The sequence below is a fragment of the Bubalus bubalis genome, chromosome 1, assembly GCF_019923935.1.
Source record: "Bubalus bubalis isolate 160015118507 breed Murrah chromosome 1, NDDB_SH_1, whole genome shotgun sequence".
In the NCBI taxonomy this organism is placed as follows: Eukaryota; Metazoa; Chordata; class Mammalia; order Artiodactyla; family Bovidae; genus Bubalus; species Bubalus bubalis.
Genome location: NC_059157.1, coordinates 117,219,736 through 117,228,365, shown reverse-complemented (window position 1 = coordinate 117,228,365; position 8,630 = coordinate 117,219,736). Strand labels below are relative to the sequence as shown.

General features: G+C 46.9%; 1 long non-coding RNA gene across 1 annotated transcript; it reads right to left on the bottom strand.

Annotated features, from left to right (window-relative positions):
* Positions 1-648: 648 nt before the first annotated feature.
* On the bottom strand, positions 649-1,510 carry LOC112587831. The gene is made up of 2 exons (XR_003112327.2): positions 1,376-1,510; positions 649-970 (listed from the first exon to the last, which is right to left on the bottom strand). It is a non-coding gene; the product is annotated as an uncharacterized LOC112587831 (long non-coding RNA).
* Positions 1,511-8,630: the final 7,120 nt, after the last annotated feature.

The window sequence follows — 8,630 nt, the reverse complement described above, 5'->3', positions numbered from 1 at the left end:
CTTCTGTTGGGGATGGGGGTGGGGGAAGCCCTCTTCACAACCTTCTCATCATTCAGTGAGCCCTATGGACTGAGTCTCAGAATAACATGCTCCCTAGAGATCATCTCCTCCAATTTGCTTACTGAAGAGTAAATCAAGTTTCAGAGTAGGGACCGGGTTTGTCCAGGTCATAGAGATGAAAACCAGTGGCCAGCCCTAGAGTTAGCCCTGTGGTGGGGACAATGGATAAGACACAGCCTCTGCCCTCAAGGATCCAAGATTCTCAAGGGGAAGCAGTCATTAGTGCAGAGAGCAATAATACATGGTAGTATGTAATTAGATCCAGAAAAAGTTGACATGAAGTATCTTGGGTGAGCAATGATGCAAAATCACTCCTGCATAAGGAATCAGGGATGATATCATAAGGATCAGTATTAGAGTTGACCTTCCAGAGGTGGGCTGGATTTGGACACTTGGGAATAGAAGAATGGGGACAGGGGTATGCAGATGAAGGAAATAGCTTGGGATGAGACCTGGAGATGGGATGCCCAAGGAATATATAGGCCAGTTTGGCTGTTGTATCAGATACTGAAACCAAACAACGAGGGTGGGGAGGAGAGTAGATCAGGGGAAGGTCAGAAGATAGAAAGTCTGGAATGCCAGGGTACAGGATTTGAACTTTATTACCACTGTTAACATCTCAAAGTACCAGGTGGCAACATGCCAAGCATTTTACAAAGCAATATTACTCATGTAGTGCAGAGTCTGCACTTTCTAGGAGCTTGGAATTCAAGACAGAGAATGAAATTATGGACAGATATTGAAGGCATAGATTATACATATACATAAATCAAAAACTATTTAACACGTAAGTCTTTAAGTGCAAGTCAAAGAGTAAGTACATTTAATGAACACATGAAAGAAGAAGGCATCTGGAGACGTGTTCTGAAAAGTCTCCCTCTGTCTGCAGCCTCCCCTGTGCTCTACGGCTCTGAAAAAGGACCAGAAGAGTCAGCATCAGTCTTAATATTAGACTTTGGCTTCATGTGGCTTTGTCTTCCAGATGGCTGATTTCTGACATGGAACTCTTCCTTGCGTTTCCCACTCGTCCTCACTGATTGATCTAGTACTCTTCTATATCCAGTCCTGAGCTCATAACACACAGGAGACGCAGCTTAAAGGAGGGAGAGGATAGGGATCAAGGTACGGTGGTGCATGTTAACCACAGCACAAGAGAGAACTCTTCCCTTGTCAAATCAAAAGACTGTGGGTGATGTGTCCTCCTGGAGCAGGGAGTGCCTTTTGCTAACCCACACAAATGTGTTTTATGGGCTTGTGGCTCTGAAGGGGATGTGGCCAAACAGCTTCTCTAGCTAATAAACCTCTCCAGCCTTACCTCCCATCGTGGGACCTGAAAACACTTCCAGCCCAATGCTGTGGGCCAGGTGCCAGCATGGAGGTGACTTTCAGCCTCCCAGTTCACTGCACTGAACTCCTGGCTCATCTGCTTCCCGATAAGGCTGGAGATCTGAGAAAGGGCAGAAGGAAATCTTTGCTTAAACTTACTACTACTTCTACTAAGTCACTTCAGTTGTGTCCGACTCTGTGCGACCCCACAGACGGCAGACCCACCAGGCTCCCCCGTCCCTGGGATTCTCCAGGCAAGAACACTGGAGTGGGTTGCCATTTCCTTCTCCAATGCATGAAAGTGAAAAGTGAAAGTGAAGTCGCTCAGTCGTGTCCGACTCTTAGCGACCCCATGGACTGCAGCCTACCAGGCTCCTCCATCCATGGGATTTTCCAGGCAAGAGTACTGGAGTGGGGTGCCATTGCCTTCTCCATGCTTAAACTTAGCAAAGACCAAAAAGTATCCATATACATGCTCTAAACACCTTCTGAATCAAACCCTGTCCTCAAACTGTTAAACAGACCCTTGACTATCCTGGTGTACTTGGCAAATACAGCACTTGACACTTCATACACTGTAAGAGTTGGAAGCTCCTCAGAGTCCCTAGTCAGCAGAAATCACTTACCACTCCCTATTCCCCATACACACACCCTCCCTAACAGAGGCCACCCAGCCTTTCTCTGAGCATTTGAAATGACTTGGAGCTCTCCAGCCCCAGATGGCCCCTCTCACTGGGAGTGAGCTCTGGCTGTGTTAACTGTCTCCTCTTTTTGTTCTGCTGCAATTTGACCCCTGTAACTTCCACTGTTAGTTCTGGTTCTCTCTCTCAAATCTATATATGCCATATAGATTTGTAGGTAGGAAGAAAAGAAAAAAATGACATCCCTCCACAAAACAAACAAAAAATTCCCTTTTATCCCTTTACTCACATGTTCCTGCAACAGGAAATCAAACCTCCTATGAAGCAGCCCTCAATACTTCCAGCCAAACATTGTCCCTTGTCCATGTAATGTACCATTCTTTGTCCTGTTCCTGTTCTTGGTTCCTGACTCCTGGGCTGGTTTCCTGGTTATCGGCTGGCAAGAGTCACTTGGACCTCACCCAGCTTAAGCATCAGTTCCTGGCTTCTCCCCCACCACGTTGATTCTGCTTTTCTTGGTAGCTTACGGTATATAGCTTACCCAGATCAGCACCAAGGCCTCCATGAACAGTCGCACAGGTTGCACGCTGCTCTGCTGCACATCACCCTCTGGACCCTATCTAAAGGCTACGAGCCTCATATGGCTATTGAGCACTTGAAATGAAGCTAGTACAACTAGGCTAGTAATTTTATTTAAATTTAACTAAATATAAATAGCCACACATGGCCAGTAGTACTGTTTTGGATAGCATAGATCTATTCCAACCTCAATTCACACATGAGGAAACCAACAAAGTGACTTTCTCAGCAAAATTACTTTCTCTAAAGTGTGAACCAATTTTCTTATAACTTTCATTTTCATGTAATTTTTTGTATAATTGAACCCAGGTGTGCATAATAGAAATCCTGACATGGTTAGAATAAGGCCTGACTAATGAGAAAGATCTTTTGAAGAATGGAGGATTTTGCTAAACTTTCACACTGATTTTTAATGTTAGGGTCAACTGGATTATTTTTTAGTAACTTGAATGCTCATTGCTACTAATACTAATGAAACTGATAACCTTAATTGAGCATTGACTATAGGCTAGGAACTTGCACTAATTTTCTATTGCTGTGTAACAAAACATTGCCAAACTCAGCAGCTTAAGACAATGAGCATTTATTGTGTTACATGGTTTCTGAGGATTAGCAATCAGGGAGTGATTTGGCTGTGTGGTCCTGGCTCAGGGTCTCTGAGGTTGCCGTGGACATGACAGCTGGAGCTGCTGTCTCTGAAGGCTTGACTGGGCTGCAGGATCTATTCCTAACACGGCTTACACACATGTTGGCAGCAGGCTTCACCTCCATACCCCATGGGCCTCTCACAACACGTGATCCTCCCTCAAGGACAAGTGACCCCGAAGGAGAGTGACGAAGCAGGAAACCTCAATGCTCTTTTATGACCCTGGCTTAGACGTGACACACCAACACCTCTACTGTATTCTGCTGGTCACACAGACCACTTCTAATGCTACACAGGAGGAGATGACATATGGTGTCAGTATCAGGAGGCAGAGATTATCTGGGGCATCTTGGAGACAGGCCATCTCAGTACTTCACACATATCACCTCGCTTCAGCTTTATAAAACAAGCAGGTGGAGACTATTATTATCCCCTTTTACAGATGAGGTGATTGGTTCCGAGACGTTAAGTGACATCCCAAGTGTCTCAGGTGACAAGCAGCAGAGCCCTGTCTCTCCAGGTCTTCTTGGCAAAGACTGTCAGATCTCTTCGGTTGCTCTGCCAACCTTGACATGCTCCAACAGGCATTCTTCTTGATCCAGTCCTTTGGCTTAAGTCATTTTGCATCTGTTAAATCTTTATCTAGCTTCCCAGGTGGCACTAGTGGTAAAGAACCTGCCTGCCAACGCAGGAGACTCAAGAGATGAGGGTTTGATTCCTGGGTTGGGAAGATCCTCTGGAGAAGGGCATGGCAACCCACTCCAGTATTCTTGCCTGGGGAATCCCATGGACAAAGGTGTCTAGCAGGCTATAGTCCAAGGGGCTGTAGAGAGTCAGACACAACTGAGCAACTAAGCACACACACAGATCTTTACTGGAAAATTTAACACTCACTCCTGACCTGTTAAAAACTTTTTTATTTTTTGGAGCTAGGAATAGAAAAGTACTTCCTCAACACAATCAATTGCAACTCATGCAACTCATGACAGTAGCAACACAATACTTCACGGAAAAGCATTAGACATAATCTTATTAAAATCAAGAACGAAGATCTCTGCAACTGTTGCTGTTCTTTAATACTTGGAAATTCTGATTAGTGAAATAAAATAGAAATAAGTAGAATTATTGGAAACAAGAAAATTGTCATTAGAAACTCCCAGAGAATCATCTGAAGCCCTCACCAGTATTAATGAGATTTCCACAAAAGACTGGATCTGAGATGTATGCCTCAGAGCAGTAGCTTTCCCGTAGTTCAGCAGTAACTAGCAACAAGGCGCAACAAATCTCATCCCCCATCCCGCTTGTGTCACCCTGGAGCCAGAGGCCTGTGCTTATTTTGCAGCCAAGCATTTGTGCCTTTTTCTGGTCCACATGCAGGGTGCCTGAAAATACGGGGGGCGGGGGGAGGACTGCGAAGCAGACAGCTGCAAAAGGAGCCCTCAAGCTGGAAGTTTTCTGCGTGAGTCTGGGACTGTCTAACACCCTGAGGATTGACAGACAAGCCTTCTCCTGCCACTTTGGCTTTTCCTTTGCAGAGAAAAATAAAGGACAGGAGACAGGATGCTGGCAGGGCCGGATAGTGCTTACCATATCAGCGGCCAGAGTGGAAAGTGCCCTGGTTTTTGAATCCTGAAGATCCAGTTTGGTTCATGGCACAGACATTATTCATTTGAAGAAGCTATGCATGTCTGCACCCCCACTTTTTTCTCTGTGGGGCAAAAAGGGGATTGCCTACCACCTAGGAATTGTGGGGAGAATGCAATCTGATAGTGAGCAGGAAAGTACTTTGCCAACTAAAGTACAATGGAAACAGAAAGTACGACTGCTTGTATTGATGAGGGCCCCGAGCCAGCCTGGTGACAAAACCGCATGCTGTGCCGGCTCTCTGGCTGGTCCGAGTCCCCAGGGTGCATTTGACCCAGCTGTGACACTACCCCAAAGTCCCACACAGGCCTCCAGCTTGGTGAACTGACCACACTGGCTACTTCATATGCCCTAAGGACAGGCACAGGAATGCAGTTATCTTGCATGTTTGCCTGGGCCGAGTTTCTTAGTCCATAGACAGGTATGATTTCTCTGATGAACTTGTTTGTATTGCAACTTCTACTTTGAGGAGCCAGGGTCAAAGGGTGTCAACTTCCTTTCTGACAAGGAGATGGTAGCATGTCTCCTGGAGCCTCAGGACAAGGCCTCATGATCCCATCGAGGTTTGGGTCTGGCCAGCAAGACACACACAATAGGGTCCCAAGGACAAAGACAAGCCCCCAAAGAGTCTGTACAATAGGAGTGGGCAAACACTATGAGGCTGGGAGAGCAAGAGTGGAGGAAGAGTAGTCTCAGTGGTCCTCAGAGCACAAAGAGGAACGGGCAGGTATTAGAGGAACACAGGACAGGTCAGGGAGTGAGAACTGGGAAGGAGCGAGAGAGAGGCTCTGGGAATGGCCCCAAAATGATCTCTTAGCATCTTAGGTGTCTGAGGGTGACTCCCCTGCCTAGAGCCTTTACTTTTGGGGGCCGCCCCAGGTGGTCCCATGCTAAAATCAGCCAAGATTTCTTAGGTGAAGCACGTTGCCCCATTTTGTTGGGAAATGGGGGAAATTTTGCAGTGACTGACTTCAATTACTAAATTCTCTCTGCTTTAAAGGAGTCCTTTCCCCAGTAGACTGGAAAGTGTTTATGTCTACCTGGGCATGCACATGCCAGAGGGGATGCGGTTTGCTTAGGAAGTGGACTGATTGCTCCTCTCATTCCTGAGATAACCGCAGAGGCCCACACCAGCAGCCAGGGCCCCAGGGTCGGGCCAGCCGCTGTGGGGTGCAGGCTCCTGACTGCTGGACACCCGGGGGTGCAGGAGGCCACTCCTTTCCCTCAGTTCAGTCAGCCCTGGCCGCAGGTCTATGTCATGCTCCCATGGGGAGTCATGGGGAGAATCTGCCCTGAGCAACTAGATGGCCTGTGGCCCCAGCCCGTGGAGTAAAGCGCTGGTGACTATAAACCGCAACTGAAGGTCAACTATCCCTGTACGTCCACCCAGCCCCCTTCAGCATACCCTCTGAACATGACATACCCTCTGAACTCAGCTGGCTGCTGAGAACTAAGAACCCACTTCAAGATGAAGACTCCTGGGTGCAAAGTACACAGTCTCCCCAGGAGCCCCAACTGGTCCTGCTAACCTGCAACCCCAGCTTCCCTCATCTCCCTGGAAACTGTGTTTCTCTTCCTCTCCCTCTGAGGGTCTCTTTCTCTGTCTGTCGCTCTCTCTCTACTGTTCTATCTGTCTCCACCCCTCTGCGTGTGTCTGTGAGTTTCTCCCTGTTTCACTGTGTTTCTCTGCTCTCTCTATGCCTCTCCTATCCTTTGTCTGTGTCTCTCTGTGTCTCCCATTCAGTCTTTGTCTCTTTGATCCTCGGTGTCGCTCAGCCTCTCTCTGATCAGCTCTCGTATCTGTCTCTCTCTCTCATCTTTGAATAAAGCTGCCCACGCAGCACCTCCAGCAGGACCGAGGTCCTCCCAAGGTCCCCACAGAACAGAGCAAGGTGGACACTGAGCCAGGCCCACATGTCAGGTCAACACAAAGGTTTTGCTGAAGCCTGCCCTCTGGCCACGTGAAGCCAGTCCGTGGTGCCAGGGTGTTCTGGGCATACATAGCAGGCTGCATGGGTGCTCACCTCTTAAGCAGCAGTACCAGGTGGCTCATCTCCCCCTGGGAGACTCAGAGAGACGATTACACGCTGTGTCAGCAAACCTGTGAAGCTCTGTGTCTCCCTCCCAAGAGTCAGCATTCTCATTCTTTGTATTCTTTGGTCCTTCCTAGTAGCAGGAAAGACCTTTAGAAGCCAGTGTCTATACAAAACTCCAGCTGGAAAACCACAGGTTTCTGCTTCCTCTAAGTGAGTGGGAGGGAGTGGAGCTGGGGCTAAAGCATGGATAAAGAATTAATAAGGATATAATAGGTATAGCCATGTAGAGCCCCATAACTTGAAAGACTTGAAAGGTTCAGGGCCACACTTGTGGCCAAGTCACCACCCACCACCCCTCTGCCCCCTGTCCTGCCCCACCTCAAAAAAATTGCCACCCAGCAACCAATATATGAATCAGAGTAATAGTAACCGCCATTTCTCTTGGGTCAGGGGTACTATCAGCCACTTGCTGTATTAGTATCTTGGTCATTCCTACAAAAAAAACCTAGGTAAGTAGTCATCTTTCCATTTTACAGGTGGAGAAACTAAGGCTCAGAAAGTTTAAGTAATTTGCCTGAAGTTATACAACTAGGAGTAAAAGATCTAAGGTTATTAATAGAACCCAGGACTGTCAGCCTCCAAGCTGCACACTTGCTCCATTGTCACATGGAAGGAAAACTTTTGGTCAAATGGAGATGTTTCATTTCACATCTGAGTGTCCTTTCTATGAATGGATCAGAACGTAGAAATACTTGGAAGCAATTAAGCATCACGTCAAGCCAACCTCTCCTCCCTGCCTTCCAGGCAGCAGGTGGTGGCTTCTGAGCACATCCAGGAGTAGTGCCATTCCAATCAGCTCAGGTAGCAAAGGCCTGCGGTGATGTCCGCGAAGCTTCAGGTAATATTCCATTTGCTGCGTTTTACCAGTGGTCAAAACACAAAACCAGATATTAAAGGCTTAAAAATGTATGGAAGAAAAATTTGCAGTTTATAAAATTCTAGCATTTTTTTTTCCTTTGAATTGAGCTAAAACTGACATTATTCTCATTATTGAAGTAGAATACATTTTCCACTAGATTTCACTCAAAGGTCTAAGAAGGGAAAGGAAGGGCTCCCTGGGGACCTCCTCCCAAATGTAGCTCCTCCTCTGATCGGCAGTGATTAGGAGGCCTGCATGTGCCTTACCGTTCTCAGGTCAGAGAGAACTTGAGAAACAAAAAGGTTTGAAAAAAAGACATCTGGTCCATCTATCTGTAAACTCTTCCTTACTCCTTGCAGTGGAGAAAAGAGTTCTGTTCACAGCCATTGTTGCTGAAACAAGAGGGGAGAAAAGGGTGGCTTGAAAGTCAGCCAGGCAGCGTAACGCCACACCCACTCAGGGATATTTAAACCTGCTGAGCCTCTTGGAGTTAATGTCTCCCTGCAGTGACCTCATGGAGACAAGATATGCGTTTCTGGTGCCAGGAGGAGACTGTGGCTTCACACACAAAAAAGTTTATGAGGTTTAAAAGAATTCATTACTCTAATAATACAGTAAGTAGTGACCCAGAGTATACACACCCAAAGTGGATTTGGGCCCAATTGCCAATTTGGCGGTCTTCATTTGACATAAACTTGATTCCATTCCATTCCACAAATATTTCCTGAGTTCCTACTGTGTGCCAGTGCTTTGACCCAAAGAGCTTATTCACCCTAGGA